The following is an 18072-nucleotide window of genomic DNA, read 5'->3' as shown; positions in this document are numbered from 1 at the left end:
TAAAAAAAGGAGATAATATGCTTCAATCATTGTTTTGTCACTAATGTTAAACTTGCTATTTGCTAGTAGCGAAATTTCTTATAAGATTTAAGTACTATCACTTATTTAATTAATGAAGAGGATTTGATCAAAAGATGTAACAATAGCACCTAGAGGAAAGGTTGAGTTATGATTATACAAAGGAGTACAAGAATTTATTAAGACAATGATGACATGATGTACTGAAAATCTACTTAAGGTTACAAAGGCTGGCTACAATAAGAAAGTTTAGAAGAACAAGTAATACAAAGTTTGTGTGCCAAGCTTGATTGAGTGGATAGAAGGTGCCAAGTAAATGCTTATTCTAGTGTATGCCAAGCTGAACAATGGATGTCAAGTAAAGTTTAGTTAATGTCGAGCACCAGTAAACTTTAGTTCATGCTAAATGATTTTATAGAGGATGTTGAGCAAAGCAGTGTGTGTTGAGCATCATAAGCTAGATAATGTCGGGCTGCTACATTATTTAAAAGATCATGAGTTTGATGGATCTGAGCTAACAAGTTTGTTTTCTTAGATTGTGTGAACCAGATAGAAGATAACATTGATGAGATGGTGGCACAGAATTCAAGGTAAACCATTTTTAGGAAAATTCAAAGAAAACTCAAGGAGAAGTTTCTAGAAGAGATATGAAATGTGGGGTAGATTCATTATATCTTACCTAATCCAACTTAACTCAAAATTGGATGATGGAGAATGAACGAAAAAATATCTTAATTTCCTATTTATAAGAGTGGCTAGTCATTAAGAAAGTTTGTTATGTGTGAGAACCTAAGGAAGTCAAGGAGACAAGTGTTTTGCTTCAAGTGACCTAAGAGAAGAGTCTACAATGGTATGTTAAGTAAGAAGGCTTAAGGATATGAATGCTTGAAGGGTGAACAAGCTATGAGAGCTACAACAAATGAAAGCCAAGTAGAATGGAGGACTAAAATAGTAATCTGTAATCTACAAATGGAGTTTTAAGTTTTTATTAGACCAAGCCTTACTATTACTCTCTAACAATTTTATTAGTCTAGGGTATATCCTTTGGATTAAGGTTGACCTAGAATAGTCATTTGTAAATCCTTTAATTGGGTGACATTCTAAGTGAATGGTCTAAAGCCCTCTAAAAAGGCTAACTCCTAACAAGGTGATTGCAATCCTTTAATAGGGTCACATTTAAGAGTGTGTATTGTAACCTTTAACAAGGTTCGTCTTTCATGGGACTTCACTTCAAAAGATTGAAATGAGTAGCATCTTATTGGTGGCTTTTTTCAAATTAGGTTTCCACATAAATCATTCTGTCAAGTGTGTTGATGAATCTATTATGTTTCATATTTACATTTCTAGAAGTTGATTTAATAGTAACCTACAAGTTTTAAGTGTTTTCATAATCTTATAGATACATGCACGAGTATAAATGTTTTATTAGTTCACTAAGATGTGAATTTTTTTATTTATACATCTACACCTTAGATAACTGATTCTCCCACACCCTCCCCCCCTTTAGTTATTCTAAAGTATTCCAATAGGTTTTAAGGTTTATCAAATGGATGTTAAGTCTATATTTATGAATGGTATATTAGAGGAAGAGGTTTATATAAAGCAACCAGAAGGATTTTTTGATGCTAAAAACAAAAGCATGGTATGTAGACTACACAAATATTTATATGGTTTGAAGCAAGTACCAAGAGTGTGGTATGAGAGGCTTCATAATTATCTTGTGAAGATTGGATTTGAGAGGACTGATGATAACAACAATCTATAGTTGAAGATAGAGAAAGGTAAAGGTTTTTTTTTATCTAAAATTTTTGTTAATGATATCATATTTGGAGGTGAAGATACATTATGTAAGGCTTTTGCAAATAAAATGAAGGAAGAATTTGAGATGTCTATGTTTGAAGAGATCAAGTTCTTCTTGGGTTTGGAAATATATATATATATATATATATATATATATATATATATATATATATATATATATATATATAGGTCAAAGTATGTTAAGGAGATAATGATAGTAAGTACACCCATGGTGACAAGACATAAATTATCAAAGAATGATGATTTAGTTGAGGTGAATCAAACATTGTACAAGTCTATGATTGGAAAATTAAAATATGTAGTACATAGCAGACCTAATATTGCATTATCTATAGGGATAGTTGCAAGATTCTCTGCTAATCCTAGGGAGAATCACTTGATGGAATTAAAAAGAAGAATGAGATATCTGAAAGGAACAAAGGATTATGGTCTATGCTACAAGAAAAAGGGGAAATTTGAATTGAGGGCCTATAGTGATGTTGATTGGGCTGGAAATATTGATTATAGAAAAAGCACCAGTGGAGGATAATTTTTCTTAGGAAAAAGGATGGTTACTTGGACAAGCAAGAAACAAAATTGTATATCTCAATCTACTGCTGAAGTGAAATATGTTACTACTAAAGTAAATTGTACAAACATTGTATGGATAAAACAACTACTCAAAGGTATGAAGGAGTAAATCACTGAACATGTGATACTTTATTGTGATAATACAAGTGCTATAAATATATCAAAGAATCCTATGATGCATACAAAGACTAAGAACATTGCAATCAAGTATTATTGCTTGAGAGAATTAGTCCAAGATAAAGAGGTGAAGATGGAATTTATGTTAACAGAAAAGATAAAATAGTTGATATCTTCACAAAAGCATTACCTAAGGATGATCATAGTATCGAAAAGATAAACTAAGGGTTATACCCCTATCAAAGGCTATCTAAGAAGTATGAGGAGTGCCCTAAATCAAAGTAGTTGATAGACATATGTTACATATTGAGGTAGTGGATCTTAGTTTAGAAGCTACCTAAAGTAATCAAACAGCCAAAATTACAAATTAGTCACAAACTAGGTGACTAAGGGAGAAACTAAAAGTGTTCAAATCTACATATTAAGATGAAAAGTCTTTGAAATTTTTGTTAAAGAGAGATATAAACGAATTGAAATAAGAGAATAAGAGGAAGAAAAGTGTACTAGGTTTCATGAAAGTTGAAGGAGATGAAGGAGAAATCTTGATATGCCTAATCATGATTGTTGAGAGAAAAAGTGTACTTGCTAATTACATCTACCTAGTAAGAGGGAAATAATTTTGTGGGAGATATAAGAAGTGATCAAGATAGAGTCATAAGGATGATTTGATTCTCTATTGATCAAAATAGAACTTTGTAACCTATTCTTAAGATAAAATTTGTATATAGAGAGAGAGATATTTCAATATAAGGAATTATTTTCTTTTTGGTATTTTGTTGGTCAGTTTGGTTTTCCATCAATACCAAAGATGAAAATTGTTGAAAATATATTGATACAAGTATGATAAATGTGTTTCAGTCATTATTTTGTCACTAATGTCAAACTTGCTACTTGCTAATAAGAGAATTGCTTATATGATTTGAGTACTATCATTTATTGGATTGATGAAGAGGATTTGATGAAATGAAGTAACAATTTCACCTAGAGGAAAGGTTGAGTTATGATATAAAAAGGAGTACAAGGATTAGTTAAGATAGTGATATTACATCACATTGATAATCTACTTAAGGTTGAAAAGGTTGGTTACATTGATGAATTTTAGAAGAACAAGTTAAATGAAGTTTATCTGCCAAGCTTGACAATCTACACATTAAGTGCCAACTAAAGTTAGTGTAAGCTGAGCAAAAAATTAGTTGGAGCTTAGCAAAGTTAGTTATAGTGTAGGCTGAGTGAAATAGTGTAAACTGAGTAAAATTTAGTTGATGTTGAGCACCAATAAACTTTAGTTCAAGCCAAGTGTTTTGATAGTAGATGTTGAGCAACATAGTTTATGTTGAGTATCATAAGTTAGTTAATGTCAAGTGTCTGTATTATGAGAAAGATCGTCAATTCGATGAATCTGAGTTGACAAGTTTGATTTCTTAGATTGTGTGAACCATATGGAAGATAAGATTGATGATTTAGTGGCATAGGATTCAAGATGAACTTCTTTGAAGTGAATTCAAAAAAGATTCAAAGGAGAAGTTTCTAGAAGAGAATGTAATGAAATGAGGGGTAGATTCATTGAATCTCACCCTAAAATGGATGAAACAAGATGAATGAGAAAATATCTTAATTCCTTATTTATAGAGATGGTTGGTAAGAAGAAAAAGTTGTCATGTTCAAGAACCTAACGAAGACAAGGAGTCTAGGGTATTGCTTCATTGAATGACCTAAGAGAAGAGACTACATTGACAAGCAAAGTAAGAAGGCTTAAGGGTATGGATGCTTGAAGGGCGAACAAGCTACTAGAGCTGAAGTGTGTGAAATCCAACCAAAATGGAGGAATAAAACAAAGATCTCTAATCTAAAAGTGTTTTGTAAGTTGTTATTAGGTCAAGCCCTACTATTACTTTCTAATCATTGTATCTATCTAGGAAAAATCCTTTGGATTAATGTTGACCTAATAGCCATTTGTAAATCCTTTAACTGGATGACATTCCAAGTGAATGATCAAAAGTCTTCTAACAAGGCTCACTCCTAAGAGGGTGATTGAAACCTTATAACTAGGTCACATTTAGTAGTGTGCATTGTAACCTTTAATAGGGTTGGCCTTTTATAGGGCATCACTCTATATTGGGTTTCCACATTAAATGATTGTGTCAAATGTTTTATCAAATCTATTTTGTTTCATGTATACATTTCTACAAATTGATTTGACAGTAACCTATAAATTTAAGTGATTACATAATCTAATGGATGCATGGATGATGAAAATGTTTGATGGGTTCACTAAGTTGTGAAAGATTTTAATTGTATATTTTGACATTGGATAACTAATTAACCTCTCTCCCCACACTCCCCCCCCCTCAAATATTCTAAAGAATTCCAACATGCACATGTCATCGACACATCATGAGGCTAATGTCATCAAAGGCACACTCAACAAAGGAAGATGGAAAAAATGGCCAACATGAAACCCCACATAGCACTTTATAATGTAGTGTGAGTATAACAAAACAAAAACATGTGCAAAATCTCAAAATGCAATAGAGTGACACTTTATCTCAATGCATTTACAAAAACACTACAAAAGAATTTCAATAAAGATCAAAAGAGACATAAGAATGATAAAATAGATAGTACAATCTATAAAAAATCATCTAAAACAACAAAATTGATCTTTGAACCTGAAATAATCAAGATCTACATTAGAATCAAAAAAAAGAAAAAAAATTCAATAGGATGTGCCTGGAGCAGAATCTAGAAAATAGAATATCTCAAGGTATGTCTCCCAGAGTGTAAAATAGAACCTCTGACATTGACTATGTAAACTGACAACCAAACAACATTAGAAGTCCAAATAAACTACACCATAATGATAGACTCAAAATCATTTGTATCAAACCCATGTCACAAAGGAGAGAAGAAAAAAGTTATGGAGGCTAGAATTGCCAAATGCATTGATGAGACATTCCTGATCAGCAAAAAGAGAAATTTCTCTAAAAAAAAGTGAATGATGAGATAAAAAAAATTTCTATAAATGAAAGTGATCCATAAATAAAATTACAAAGAGATCAATCCTTATTAAAGGAGATCAAAACCCTAGTAGATAAAATGTAGGTTGCATGATAATAATTAATAAAATAATTAATTATTATGTTCCTAAAGTTTAGTACCTTAAATAAACTAGAGATAATAAGTGAATTAATAATTAAATCAAAATGATTTAATTAATATGGCAATATCTTATTACTCTAACATATTTTGTGTCAATTACATGCTATATTGTATTTTTCAAATCCGAGAATACAAATGAATCTTGAATGATAGTTTTGTCATTTCTTGAGTTATTCTTGAGTGTACACTAGTGATGTATTTTTTTAAAGGAAGATTAATACAAGATTCTGCAATATCCATGTCTTTGAATTTTGTCTCCATTTTCATGAATTTGTAATTTTTGGATTGAAATGAAAAAAGACCTTTTACCTTAATTCAACTTGGATGGGTTGTATATGTTTTCAATGATTTCTTTTAATTCAAGGTGTTAAGTAAATGCTTTCATGAATTGATAGGGTTTCTAGATATATTGGAGGATATCATAAGAATGAAATTTAGGGTTAACTGTTGATAATTTAATTGTAAGGAAATTAAATAGGTCTAGAGTTATTGGTGTGACTTTGTATAGAAATGGATAAGGGATTTTTTGGGACTAAAAATTGCATGATTCATTTTTAGTCACATTTCAAAAATTTGAGAAATTAAGCCCCATAAGTACATTTGTACCTGGCTATCCATTTGAGGCCCCTAAGGTGCTTAATGTCTCTAACACCCTACATTCAGTGCATCTAATTGTTGTATGAAGTTTAACTATCATTTTGAACCATTCTGCAAAGTCTTGTTTTGAGTGCATTTTAAACTTGCATTTTACCCTAAGAGTTAAACAACGACAGGAGGGCATGTTTGCAATCGAATATCTTGCACCCAAAAATGTTTTAGGACTCACCACTTTGGGAGCATTTAGTATCCATACTTGAGAAGCTATGTTTTAGATTTTGAGTCATTTCAAGTCCGTTTGACTAGGTTTTGAATCCCTCAAACTTGGCAGTTTATTGTTTTCACACATTTGCAAATTGCACACATTTCTAGGAAGCCTTGTTTGACGTGTTATAACTTTTGACCAGTTGACCAAATTGTTGAAATTCCTTTTGCATTGCATTATAGACATCAAAGACTTGTTATGTTTCAATTTTCATCTTTTGATGAATCTGTTTGATCAATTTTCAAATGTGATTCCAAATGGAATTTTTATCTTTTACTGGTGTCTGAATTTGCAAATTTGTTAGTAGCCCTTTTCATGACATCATATCTCCTGATTTGTGATTGGTAAGATCAAATGGATTGTAGCCTTGTATTGTCCTCTAAAAATACTCTAAGTGTGTTAGTTTGTAAGTCTTGATGAATTAGTATGCACATTTTTCTAGGTCATTTCCATTTCTAAAAATTGCTTTTCAGTTAGTGTTCCTAGTTGCAAAATTCTAGGTAGCCCATTTTGAATGTTCGCCATTTGCATCCTGTTATTTTTCATGAGCCCAAATCATGGATCTATAATGTCCTCATGACAGAGAACCAATGCCCCAATTTTCATTTCCCCATGTGCTCATTTGCCCAGTTTTTGAAGCCAATTATGAACCCATTTTAGTGTTTTTTGACATGTTTGTTGGCAAGCAGTTCCAAAAGTTCAACTTCGACAATGATTATCTTCTGACTCTGAATTTTTCATAAGACAAGATTTGACAGGGTGAAAATATGTGGAGCAAAGAGTCAGTGTGCCAGTTTTTAGAGCCTGGTCAAAGGTTTGGGTTAGTTTTTAAGGCCAGTCAATGCACCATCTAGCACCAATTTGATAGTTTGCAGATCAGTGGTAAAATGGTTTTTAGTTGATTAATCGGTGATCGAACTTGTTTCTAATCAGTGCCAAATGGTTAATAGATCAGTTTTGTAGTTCAGCTATTTGGAAACAAAAAATTTTTAGCTGGGCCCACTTTGGGACCCGACTAATCTTGTCTAAATGATAGGGCATTGTGGGATTTTCAAGATGATTTAAAAAAAGAATTAGAATGGATTTTTTTTATTCGTATGTCCTGAATCTAAACATGATGTAAGTTAACATTGGTGATGGGGAGAGAGATGAATTTTGCCAAAAATTTTCTTGGGAGATCAAATTATAGGAAAGAATGACCAAACTAAAGGTTTGATTTGTCAAGAGAAGAGAAAGAAACATGTCCATTGATGATGAATGCTTTTGAATTGATAACTTTATCTCAAGGACTTAATCTCTCTGCATTGTTCGATAGGCAGTAGGTTTATCAGCGAAGACTTATGAGAATGAATCATGTAGAGTTTATAGATGCTCTTGATTACTCCCATAACAAGGTTGTTTATCACAGGGATTTGAAAGATAAAAAAGAAAAGCTTCTCCTAGAATCTCAAGGGAACCTAAAGTTTTCAGATTTTGAACTCAATGCCTTGTCTCAACAGGGAGATGGACTTTTGCATACCACTTGTGAAACACCTGAGTATTTGTCAACCAAGAGATCCAGGGCATCTCCATCTAATGGTACGACATTTTCAAATCTTGAAACAAGTAGTCCACCTACTAAATTGAACACAACACAAGCTTTTCAAATTAATACTGCCGAGGAAGTTTCCATAACAAAGATAGCACGTGGTCAAGACAATAAATTTGGCTACATCAAGGAGAAAATTGAAAAATACATAAACCTTGGTAGATAAAACATGATGTTGAGTGTGGGCCATTTGATTAAAGAGCAGCTACACTATTCTACCATTGGAACCAAGATGAAGGCCGCTGTGGGTATGAGAAAATGCCCACACCAAAGGAGAGAATTAATAGTCAACTTCAAAGGGGACCAAGCCGCTGCAATTGTATCTTACCTCACGTCCATGCATTCATGAAGAAGAGAGAATTCAATGTTAAAGGAGGGCCACCAATACAACAGAGGAGGCATCAATTACAAAAAGACTCCACCCAAGCATCACGCCAAAGGGCCACCCATGCTAAGGCAGTAGCAAATGGAGACACCATTTAGGAAAAGTGTAGGGTAATGATGTGAAGAATAAGAGGCCACACAAACATAAAGAGACACCCCGCATAATCAAAAAGAAGGAACCCACATTTTGTTAAAAGAAGATGCCCATGCTTTCAGGTAGAGCATGCGCATAAAAACAAACAAAGCATCCATAGCCAATGAGATCAGCAAGGAGGTGGCATGGCTAAAGGGAAAACACAAGAAAGCATTTAAAATTTGAGACACCCAACACAATTCATGCCAATCGAAGCCGTAGAACATAGAAATGAAGATCCCACGCATTCATAGAGGACAAACATGTTTAAAAAGGAGCTCCATGCATTTAAAAAGGGGGTCATCTAGTAGAAAAGAATAGAGACTAACACAATATAAGGTGATCTCCATGCCTACAAAAGCATACAGACCAATTGAAAATGCAGTTAGAGGGAAAAACATTCAAAACGCCTTATTCCCATTGGGTGGGTGAGAAAATATTTTATAGTTTAAATACTTTTGCACAAGATGGAGTTAGTGTCTATAAGACATATGGCTTTTGTGAAAGCAAAGCCCATGTGGGACCTGACCCAAATGCTATCTGGAGGTGACTTCATCATGACACAGGCCAAATTTTGAACGGAAGTGCATTAACGATAATGTGGTGAAGGTGTGCAAGATTTTGATACATATCCTAATCAAGCAGGTGTCACTATCTCGCCAACAAGAAGTGCTCGCTAGTTAGATATGGTGACATAGCAAGGGTGGAAGTGATGATGATGTGGCATGAGGCAGATGATGATGTGGCGAGCATGTTTAGTAGAGGCACTAGATCGTGCCATGTGGTAGATCTAAGGGTCCTCGCTATGTTGTTAAGAAGAAGTTGCTCACCTATTAATATAGCGACATAGCGAGGGATAACTAAGAGATGACATGTGGCATTCATATCAACTATCCAATCAGGAAGTGCCAAGTGGCACTTGTCAAACCTAGGGTTAACCTCAATTTCAGAGGAGAGGAGAATTTTAAAAAACAATAAGAAATATGGTCTTTTATTTTTATTTTTTCAAAATGTGCATGTCTGACCCTTTTTAATTTTAAAAGGGTCATTTTCCAAAGTTTCAACATTAGGCTTTTTTAAAAAATTTGGAAAATTTCAAATTAAAGAAGTTGAGGAGCTAAGTTTCATAAAAGATGGGCATTTTTCAAACCAAATTTCTAGGCGTTCTTAGAAATAAAAGTATGTCTTATCATATACTACCAAAATCATGAGAAAATGAATTTTTCATTTATGGAGTCAAATTATGCACAAGTGTTCACTGGTTCAAGTTATAAGACAGTTTGTAAAATCTTGGGCATTGGCGATAGAACAGGTTGAGTTCTTCATTGATGATTAAGATTGGTTAGAGGACAGTTTTAAAGGTCTGTAGCAATCTGAAAGTGAAGAAAATCAACTTGGGGTTGTTTTCTTGTCTTTTCAAGACCATTTTAACTAATTTTTTACTTTTCCCTGAGTTCATTTTTACACCAAAATTAGATACTTTTCTCATCATCAGATTTTGAGATATTTTGACGCCTTTGAGAGGTGGAATGAAGTGGATCTGATATTCAGTTATAGAGAGAAGTTAGAAAGAAGCTTTGATTCTTCTAGGGAAGAATTTCCAAAGGGACAAGTGTCAATTGCAAATTGAATTTGGAATTACCTTCTCCATACATATTCTTTCTTCTTTTTTGAAAAGAGGTTGTTGGTTGGTTTTCTATTTCCAGTTCTTGGAGCTCTACTCGGGCTATGAAAGCCACACACCTAGCATTTCTCTCTTGTATTGAACAAAATTTTGAGTTGCTATGTAGAAAGTCCCTACTAGTTAGGTGATTTCATGAGTAATTTATATATAACTTTCATGTATTTAGTTTCAGAGAAAACAAATAAAGCATAGCTAAGGTTTTAAGTTTAGTCTGAATCTTGTCTCATGATTATGGATCTGTTATTTCTTCTAATTTGTGATCAAAGAGTATAGATTAGGTTGCATTTCATTTAGGAATGTATGTGATTAAAATGTCTTGCTAGTGGAGCAAAGAACCATGTAATTTCTTGATGTTTGTCACAAGGTTTGCAGATTTCATGATAGGATGTTCTGAGTATGAGATTCATTCTGTAGTAGATGTCCGTTCACAAAGAGAAGGATAGATTGAGAATCTTGATGTAGGAATTATGCCATAGATTTCCAAAAGATGTATGGTTATAATTCATTTAATTTCCCAATAGATAAGGTACTGATTAGAGATAGGATCATTTGGTTTTGTTTCTCATACTTGGGTCTTGCTATTATCAACATATTAAATCAATTTTTCCTTTTATGTTGAAAGCTATTCAATGTTAACCTCCACTTAGCTTGCCAATTTCATGAGTCATGTTCATAGCTATTTCATCCTTGTGATTCCTTGTTAAGTATAGAAGATTTAGGGGTTTTATATACTTTGCATTAGACTTAGTGTATGCTTTGATAATTGGTACCATATAAATAATCTATAGGTCCACCCGACTAGGTTTTGCAGAGCCTGAAGTACAGAAAGAGTATAGCCTTATAGTTGGCCCAAGTTCTTCGTAAATTATGTACATTATTGGAGATAGCTGCCCATAGACACATTCTTGTCTTGCATACTTCGTTGTTTAAACACTGTTAAATTGAGAGCCAACAAGATTGATCAAAAATTTAGATGCAAATTTATAAGTTCATATGGTTGCACAAAGAACATATAAAAATAACTCAATTTTTATTTTTATGTAATGAAAAATCAAACTATTAGTCATCACTTATTTGTAAAAGTGTTTCTCTAAATTGTTGTTAGCTATTGTAATCAAGGAGTTATTAAAAATCCAAGAAGAATTGTTGACCATTTTCTTCTATAGGGGATAGATCTAAAGAGAAGATTGTGAGTGGAGAAGTTTTGAAGAAGAATATCAAAATATCCAGTGATTTCCATTCGTAAGTTGCACCTGCCTTGGTCCTCTAGAGCCTAAATTGTAGAGAGTCTTTGTACTCTATTAATATTGGTCTATATATAAACAAATTCCAACTGAATATGAGATCTAGGTAGTCCTTAGACTTATTTTTGTCTTCTGCATCTGAGTTTTCGGTCTTTTGTAACCTAGTAGTTTTAAAACAGCAACAAAATGGTGACTCTACTAGGGAGCCTATGAAAGAAATGAACTGTATAGTGTTGGAATTTCTACTATAAATCCATACCTATAATCATATAGTTGTTATCTTGTAAACCTTTTCTTTTGTATTGGTTTCTTTTGAGTGACAAACCTTGAGAATTTCGAAAATCCCAATAGCACAAAAGTTGTGTGATGTATTATGGACCCTCATAGTGCCTTATTGGTCATAGAAATTTTACATTCCTCAAAAGTAAAATATTAAAATCATTAGGGTTGGGCCCCTTTGTCAAATCTTTTTTGGAAAGTGATCTTCCTATGTATTTCTTATCCATTAGCCATTACATAATTTGTTTCCCCTAGTGGGTGACAATTTAGTCTTAGGTTTTGTTAACTAGCGCTCATATTAAACTGAAAATGATAGACAAGAGGAAAAGTAAATTAGCATTTACAAAGGTCAATCCAAATGTACCATTGTATATGGATTTACCTCATGGAGGTAGGAAAATTGAAGGAAAAAATAAGATAGATCCTAATCCTACTTGGAAGCCTAGAGGTAGCATATCTTTCCATTCTTAATACCAACCTATGATAGGAAGAGAATCTTCCTCCTTAAATTCTAAATTGGAAACCACCAGACTCTTTAGAGAAATTTTCACCACCCCATTATAGGAAGAAATAATTTACCAAGATAAAATTGTGTCTTTTATGGGGGATATTCCTTTTAGAGAAGATGTGGTAAAGGAAATGAGCCATAGTTTGGAATATAGGAATCCTCTAAATATTGAGTTCAATCCTAGACAAGTTCCATATGTGGAAAGAAACCTTATAGATCTAGATGACCCAATAGATTCAGAGGCCACTTCTACAAACCCAAAAGAAATATCCTTAGAGAGTAAAGTCCTTAAGAGAAGGGTTTCTGAAGAAGAATCCAAACACATATGTTTGGAGAAGGATAAGGAAGAAATTTCCATGAATAAACTCATTGAGAGAGATAACCTACTTAGAAGAATTGTGGCCTTGTAGGAGCATAATAAAAACTTACAAGGGAGCTCTTCTAATTTGTACCTAGATGTTTTTGGGAACAATGATGAGTTGAGATTAAAAATTCAAGAGCATGAGCACCTTCTTAAAGAGGAAGGGCATGTTACCTCCCAAGTCCAATCTTATACTCATATTGAACCTATGGTTATAGACTTAACCATAAAAGACCCTGATAAATGAAAGAAGAAGGTTGTAGGAATACAAATAAATGAGCCCCAAGTGCTTCTTAATAAATATGCAAGTCTTGTAATTTCTAAGCTTGACTTAGATTTAGAAAAAGGCTAAGAACGAAAGAGAAGATTTGGCCAAAGAACTTGAAAAGGTAGAAAATGAAGCCTAAGCAGCTAGGACCAGACGGAAAATATAGTTCATCAAATCCAACTCTGCCTTAGCATCTTGGCCAAACCTATCTTCACAAACCATTCCCTCTATTCCTACTTGTGGACCAACAATCATTAGCTAAAACATATCTCTGTTTGCCCCTACCACAATTTTTTCTACAAGTAGTCAAATACATGTTAATTAGCAAGCTCAGCATATGCAAATCCTAATACAAACCCAAGCTACTAGAGAAAGCACATCAAATGTAGCTAATTTTTAGAGAAGGCCCACTTATATGGAGAAGTATAAGAAAATGTCATTTATAGGCATTCCCCGTCCTATTTCAAATGATCTGAGGGATAAGGTCACAGAATTCTTAGGCAATAATGACATAAATGGTGAAGAACACCTTAGAAAGTTCATTGACATTCTCAATCATTATGACATAGAGCATGAGGATGAAATAATGAAGTTGTTTCTACATTCATTGACTGAAGATGCAAGGGATTGGTTTAGGAGATTGCTAGATCACAACATTAGCTCATGGTCTGATTTAGAAAAGCTTTCAAAGAGCAGTATGGTGATAATATCAATGTTTGTTTTATGTTGAATAATTTTAGTAACATCAAGAAGAGTCCAAATGATTCAACCTTTGATTTTAATGTAAGATTTTAAAATGGGATGTATAAATTATTCCAAGTGATGAGACTCAGTGAAGATGTGTGTCTCACAACTTACATCAATGCTTTTGATAGTAAGATGGCTTCCAAAGATAAAAATACTAGGATATTAAGAGATTCTTATAAGATAGATATAAATATTGAAAATAATAGAAGAGCTTTAGGTAAACTGGGAAAAATGGATGAACCAAAATTGTTCAATCCAAGGAATAATAAGAAAGAAGGTGATAAGCCTATTGTAGCTAAGAAACATGAAGAGGATACAATGGATCAATTTTTGAATCTGCTAAAGAACATGAATCCATCAGAAAATCATGCCAATAAGAAAATTACTGGTGATAAACCTTAGTTTAATACCCACTACAATAGGCAGCCTAGGATGTAGAACTATCCTTACACTACAGAATGGATAGATGGAAAACCTATTCCTAATCCCTCTCAAGGCACTAAAGACAAAGGTACACCAAATCCACTACAAATAAATTATGTGAAGATGATTGATAATGTGCCTTAGTGTATGATATATCAGTCCCCTCATTCCCCTAACTATTGTGTAGTTGCCTAGTCTTTTTCTACAAATCAACATGCACAAAGTGAACAAGGAGATGATGAAAATAATCATGAGGATATAGGATGTAATATGATAAATTTTTGCGATAAAGGTGAGGAATCTAACCAAGAATATTTTGACAATGATGTTGCAAGTCAAAGGACTATATATTAGTTGCACCATCAGCCAGTGTTTTCAGATGATGAAGACGAATATGAAGAGAGGATATGTACTACATTGTCCTATGTGGATCACATGAATTTTAGAAAACCATCAAAAGAGGAGACTGATAGGATCACTGCAAAAATGATAGCCCAAGTGCATAGTACTTACAATCTAAGAAACAAAACTGTTAACAATGTTGCAGGTAAGCCATCTAGTATTTTCATTAAAGATATTACTCATAAAATGAATAATGAAAATAAAAAGGATAGTTGAGTGACAACTAAGGTAAAGGATAATAAGACCAAAAAGTGGTAGCCCAAAAAGAAAGTACACAATTTCTGAGAGTTGAAATGGTCGAGGCAAGTTTATAAGAAAAGAAAGTAGAGTCTAATGTCATCAAGAAAGTGGTTGATCATTTTCTTCAAGCACTAATAGCTATAGGTAATTTTGTTAAACCTTCTATGTATGATCTTGTTGAAATGATTGCAATGTTGTTACAAATTACTATCAAAGTCCCCTTATCTAAGATGTTTAGGATAGAGGAACAAACAAATAAGGCTTTGTCTTGGTTAGGTAGGATAGGAAATAGCAATATTGTTGAACAAGGATGAATAGTCATGCAATATATACCACTCATATTAAAAGAAAAAGAAGATAAATGAGTCATGTCCCAAATATCGTAGATGTATTTGGACAATTCATCTATAAATTACATACAAGACATTGATACTTTGTTTCTTAGTCTAGTCATAAATGGTAGAATTTTAAAAAGTTACATGATTGACTTAGGAGCACCAAACACTATTATCCCTTTCAAGTTATGGAAGCCCTTGGCTTAGATTTAGATACCAAATAGGGTAGGTTTAGAGCAATGGATGCAAGGGAAGTGCCTATCATAGGTACAATCAATGCCTTACCCTTTAGACTAGTTGCCTACCTTGATGTTGATTAATTGGCTATGACTGTCCCTGTAGTTTGTATTCCTTCCCATTATTCAATGTTATTCTCTAGAAAATGGAGTGTTGTAATGAGAGGTAGCCAGGAGTATGATTTGTCATATGCTACTTTTGATATTGAAGATAATGCTATTAGGATTGATAAAGAACCAAGGGCCACTCATACGGTTGAACATAATTTTGATAAGGATGCTACATGTTTTTAGGATATGGAGGTTAATGATTTTAGAGCCAAACTTATCATTCATGAAATTGAAAACTTACCCCAATTGATTGTACAAGAGTTAACGAGTTGTTTGGACTTAAAAAACTTATGGGCTATATTTTTATGGAGCAAGTTCTAAACATGGGTCTAGGGCTAGAGTTGTTTTTATATCTCCAGACAAGAATCCTTTTAGGTATTTAGTTACTTTGAATTTTACATGCACAAATAACATTTCAGAATATGAGGTACTTTTATTGGGATTAAAAGTGGAATCAAGTCATGGGATTAATAAAGTGCATGTTATTGGTGACTAAAAGTTTGTTGTGTCTCAGGTAAAGAAGACATATGCCTCCAAGATTAAAAGGATAAAATAATATACGAATCTTGTTTAGGACCAAATGGAAGCATTTGATGCCTTTGGAATTTCTTGGATGGACAAAATTAATAACAAGATGGTTGACATATTGGCTAATGTATTAATTAAGTTAGATGATATATCATTTTCTAGTGTGTTTAAGATTGAAACATAGAATAGGCCATCAATTACTGACAATGTGGAATGGTGGAAATTATTTGAAGATGACAAATACATCTAAAAATTCCTCCTAAATGAGGATAAGTAACATGGCCTAGAGTTGTACTGTAATGCTTTGGTTAAAACAACATATGGAAAGGAAACTATTTTTGGCTAGGAAATCCTGCAATTAAAGATAAATAAGGTACCTAAAGGGCCAGTGGTTTTATAAAATGCTTTTGACAACCAAGATAGAGTGCTTTCAGAAGTTAGAGATCAGAAAACAAAGGAACTTGAATAGATCAATCTTGGAACTATTGAACTCCTGAAAAGGTATATATTGGTTCGACTTTATCTCCTAAAATTAGGAAGTCTTTGATCAATCTATTGAGAAAATTTTGGCAACATGGTCATATGATGACCTTAAAGCTTGCAAGGAGGATTTTTTTCATCATGTAACACCCCTCAAAGAAAATTTCAAGCCATTTGAACAAAAATAGAGACATGTAAATCCTACTCTAGCCCTTAAAATTCAAGAAGAACTAATGAAGCTTAGAGATGGAGGGATCATCAAACCAATTATAAATTCTTCATGCATGTCATGCCTAGTCCTTGTCAGGAAAAATAATGGGGGTATTAGGTTATGTGTTGATTTTAAGAACCTAAATATTGCATCCTTAAAGGATAATTATGGATTTCCCAATATGGAGGACATGTTGTAGGAACTTTTTAGAGCTAATGTCTATGATGTATGGTTCCTTAGGATACAACCAGGTCCTTTTTCATGAAAAAGTACAATTTATAATAGCTTCCACTACTCCTTGGGGAACAGATGTGTATGTAAGGATGCCTTTCAGCCTAATAAATACATGAGAAACATTCCGAAGAGATATGGATGTTTCTTTGAAGGAGTATATTGATAAATTCATGGTTGTATATCAAGGTGATCTCATAGCATACGTAACAATGGTTGAAAACCATTGTAGGCATTTGGAAAAGATTTTCATTAAATCCATAGACTATGAGGCTTCTTTAAACCCAATGAAATTCACTTTGGGAGTGATTGAAGGAAAATTACTTGGTCATATAGTATCTAAAGAATGAGTCAATATTGACCCTTAAAGAGTGACAGTAATTAATAAAGTCCCTAAGCCCAAGAATGTCAAAGGAATTCAATCATTCTTTGGACAAGTAAATTTCTTTAGGAGATTTGTCACCAATTTTCCTAAGATCAGTAGACCAATCTCAAAATGCTATGCTCAAGAAAGGAGCAACTATTAGTTGGGAAGATGAACCTACTATAGATTTTCAAGAAACTAAAACTGGTATTAAAAATGCACGATTCCTTAGGACATTGGATTATGCAAAGCCAATGCATATTTTTTCTTTTCAATATTTCCACACTGCAGTAGTAGTTTTGCTTCAAGAAAACAAAGAGGGTTATGAGCAATCAATTACATTCTTAGTAAATTCCTCCAACCTATAGAGCTAAAGTATAAAATCAATGAAAAGAAGGCGTATGCTCTATTCAAAGCTATGAAATCTTTTAGATTCTATTTATTCATTGCTATTGTTATTGTGTTTCTGCCAAGTGTAGTAGTCAAGGATATTTTATCCGAGTAGGAGGTATCTGATAGAAGGTGCATATGGATAAAAAAGATTTAGGAATTCAATATTGACATCAAAATCACTAAGTTATTTAGAGGCCAAGGGTTAGAAAATTTGATGTCTCAGTCAAATTTAGATGCTAACCAAATAAATCTAGTATGTGAAGACCTTAAATCAAGCACTTGTGCTATGGATCATTGTGATTGGTATACAAATGTGATATATTACTTGTATCACATGGAAGCCTCATCCCACCAAATAGAAAATAAAAGGAGAAC

Source organism: Cupressus sempervirens, chromosome 4 (assembly GCF_028749045.1).
Source record: "Cupressus sempervirens isolate cs-2001-9-10 chromosome 4, ASM2874904v1, whole genome shotgun sequence".
NCBI lineage: Eukaryota > Viridiplantae > Streptophyta > Pinopsida > Cupressales > Cupressaceae > Cupressus > Cupressus sempervirens.
Note: the sequence above shows the minus strand (reverse complement) of the source record.